The following is a 4,098-nucleotide window of genomic DNA, read 5'->3' as shown; positions in this document are numbered from 1 at the left end:
TTCAAGACAACCCCAGGAGGAAGGCACTAATGCACCCAACTTTCCGGCATGCAAACCAAGGTGTACTTTCATTTGGCTTATTTTATATTTGATTTCTAAAGCTCAATTCTGAATAATGTATGAGAATACTGATCCTAGCACATTTTTTTTTTCTGCAAAGACATGTCAATCAATTTAGCTTTAGAACTTCCAATGTATCTGCATTAAAACAAAAATTGAAGGTGACAGTCCAAATGGATTGTTTCTTACTTACTACTAAAGTTTAACTTCCTGGTATGTAAGTGGGAAACTCTTTGGGTAATAACTTTGACTGGTGTTCTTGCTATGTTATGAATTTAACCAGGCCATGAATACTTCCACAGAAACAGAAATCATCTCATTCATTTTATTTTTTTCATTCATAAGTATTTGTTTGCTGGAGACCAAATGATACTCATTTATTTACTGGCAATAATCTCTTTTAGGTAAATGTGAGTTACCCGCAAGGGTCTTAGACTCTGGTGGAACAGAGAAGGATAGCTGGTTTTCTCAGCATTCACAGCATCCATTTTCCCACGCCAGCTCCTGGCGAAGGTGTTCTGTAAACTGCTGGCAATTTCATGTAGTGCTTAACCCAAACACAGCCTCTGCTGATACTGCCTTCTAGTCTGGGAATATCCTAGATTTTAAAAGAGCACATTCATGACATCATTCAGCTGAATATGTCATCATTTATTTTTTCACTTGAACTGGGAACAAACTCAGCGTCTCTTCAAGTCAACTGAATTTTCCAGATACTAAAGCAGTTTTTAATTTTTTAAAAACCTATTGATAAACAGTCACCCTCCATCCTCATCCCTACATGCTGGTGGGCACCCTCCCCGGCTCTCCAGCTAACCAGCTGTAGTCATGTCTATGCCTAGATTCCATTCCAGAGTTCCACTATGGAACGCCAAACAATAACCATAAAAGATAATCACCATGTCTAAAACACATCATTTGACATGTGAAGCTTTGCTTCAAGCTTCAAGCAGAACATTTCAAATTATAAATTTCTGGGAACATTTGGCTACGTTTTAAATGTACAACTGGACATGGTTATGATGTCAGGTTTTGCAAAGGTTTTAAATTGTGAACAAACAACAAAAAGGAGCTTTGACACCCTAGGCAGGACTTTTCTCTTTTTCCCTTTCAGGTTGGTTTCAGGTAATTTGTAGTAAAATAGCCGAGTAGACTGGAGAAACCTATAACTGTTTCATGACAGTTTCTTTCAGCCCTTGGCGAGAGGCACATCACTTCCTGCCGTGGGAGTTAATTTCAGTGGGGACTCCTTATAGTACACACTAAAATAAGTCATGTCAGAATATGATTTAAGAAAAAAAAAGAACAAACTTTTGCACACCACCTAGAAGTATGACTCCTATGTTTCACACCAGCTCTACATTGAAATTCTGACTAATCCCCCCCAAAACTCCATGATCCTTTTCCCTCTAGGACTGCCTTTAGGTGGTCTAAAACATTTGCATGTGTTATTGCAACCTACCCTCAGAATTATCTTTACCTTCATCTCGTATGGAAAGAAGACATTACTGTGCTTTTCTTGGAAGATCTCTGGGCTGCATGAGAGGTTTGCATAACAAAACTCCCACCTCATACTGTGGAGGTGAAGGAGCATGTAGCACGCAGCTCAATGGAAACTTTACGTTACGCGCTGCATCTGTGGCATCTGGGCAGACACGGTTTTCAACAAACACCATTTTAAAGAGGGAGAAAGTACAATAACATTATTTTTACAGGAACACTGGCAAGTACAAGATCAGTGCACAGGACGTCTCCATAATGCAGAGATTCAATACTCAATGAAATTAAACGAGATCTTTCCAAAAGAGTTTTAAAAGCCACTGGATAGCACACTGATTTAATTCAAAGTGGTGCATTGCCATTCTAAATAGCAAGAAGAAAAGTGCCTTAAAAACACAACAAGACACCAAAACCTAAAAAAGGTGTCTCATGGATGAGACTTACATAATAATATGCAGTCCAAGCGGTTTGAGAGAAAGGCCTACAGTGTGAGCAAGTTTTAAAGAAATATACTTTAATATTTCACTTGCATGCCACTTTGAAGGTTTGGAAAGAGCTTTTACTGTACCAAATTTGCAATCATTATTCATGGTTTGTCTGATTTGGCTATAAACGTATTAAAAACACTTTATTCTTTCAACAAAGTTGAGTGATTTTCTCTCAAGCATTTTTTTTCTTCTGTTTTTTTGGTGACAATTATTCTTTCCTTAATGTCAACTGCAAACATACTGTAAGGGAGTTGATATTTAAGTCCATGATTCTATAGTATATGAAGTTGATGATAACCAATTATATATACAAATATAAAAAATCAAGATTTTGGTTCCTACCCCCTTTCAAAATCCTGATCTTTTTATGGCATTTCAGTCCTTTTTGAAATAGAGGATATAATTTATTTTAAAAGATTTCCATTTAACATTGTTTACTTATTATTTTAGAACCACATTTTTCCTTCTGTGTTCTTCCAGGGAAAGACAGAAAAATTGGAATTGCTTCTCCCCTGTGTCTGCGGGGGAAGCACATTTTGGCACATCTTGCCAGCCAGGGCTCCTGAGAACATAGATTTTTCTATCACAAATACCTACAGCTCCACCTCACAGAGCTTAGTATGCAAATACAGACACAGCCATATGTGCTTTCTATATGGGGTGTTAAGTGAGACCTTCAAAACAGAAGGTGGTCTGGAAATGGTCTCTTGATTAAGATCAAAATATAGGATACTTCACCGCCCTGCAAGAAGAGGATAAATCACTCAGTCAAACTTATGACTTACTACGTGGTCTTATTTTATAATAAACGGCATCATTGTGTTTAGAAATGCTTAAGTTAACTTTGTCATATAATTTTTATAGTCTATCATTTTTGAAATAGTAATCTTTAATTTTTTTGAATTCTTCATTTTTAAAACACCAACTCTCTCTGTTGTAGCCAAAGCTTCTGCTTACAAGGAAGTTTTAATAATCTTCTTCATCTTCCCTAAAAAATGCCTTGTTTAAAAACTGACTACAACATGCTTAACATAGAAAGTGACTCAGATGATAAGAATTAAAAAGGAAACCTATGTTCTAATAGAAACGGCCCTTTTGTGAAAAAACTATGCTTCAGAGCTGAAGTATTCATTCTATTTAAAACTATAAAAACATATTTTGCATTCGATTTTGTATCATAAAATAAATAAGAACATGGCAATGTGATTCTTTTCTTCAGAACCTGTAGAAGGCAATAGTGATAGCAGCTACTTTTATTGGAGATCATGCAGCCCACTGTTAAGAATGATTATTCTAGAAATTATTCCTGCAAACAATCACAGTGAGTTATTAAAAGTGCCAGAAAAACAAATACTAACAATGTCAAATGTGTTTTGCGTATCTATGAGTCTTTCTTCATATTTTAGCAGGGTTATTTTAAAAGACTGCTCTCAGGAAACTTTTAAAACCTGTTCTAAAATAGCCTGTCCCCCAAATTCAGGAACAAAGCCCAGTATGAATATAAATTATTTGTCAACATATGGTCACAGAGGGCGTGGTGAAGCCCAAAGTCCACACAAAGAGCCGGCATTGTCCCTGGTGATGAAGTTCTCAAATTGGAGTTCCGTGGGGGCGCCAAGAAGTTGCTTGCATATTCTGGGGCTACAGCACTCGGTAAAACCAGGGACAGCTGCACCAGTTCTACATAATTAGTCAAGGTCAGACTCTGCAAATGGAGGACATTCACCATTTGTCAGGAGAACAATGGACGGGGACCTTAGCATGCTCAACGAGCAATGACTGTGAGAGGGACTCCTTGAATGTGGGGTGAAGCCGGCCTGCCCTCTTTTGTGTTCCTTGGAAGGGGGGAAGCCACTCAGGACAATTCGAATGTTAGCACTAGCAAAGCTAACCAATGTCACAAAACACAATCTTGTTTTAACTACCAGAAGCATATGTTCATTGACACAGCGTAATGTAGGTGACACTTGAAGAAAACAGTGAGAGCAGAAACAAGAGAATAAATGCATTTCTTACGTGGGCTTGGGATTTCATGTTTCCTTCCTCTGTT

The sequence above is a fragment of the Carlito syrichta genome, unplaced genomic scaffold (genome assembly GCF_000164805.1).
Source record: "Carlito syrichta isolate Samal-C Ts95f unplaced genomic scaffold, Tarsius_syrichta-2.0.1 Scaffold303354, whole genome shotgun sequence".
NCBI classification, from domain to species: domain Eukaryota; kingdom Metazoa; phylum Chordata; class Mammalia; order Primates; family Tarsiidae; genus Carlito; species Carlito syrichta.
Note: the sequence above shows the minus strand (reverse complement) of the source record.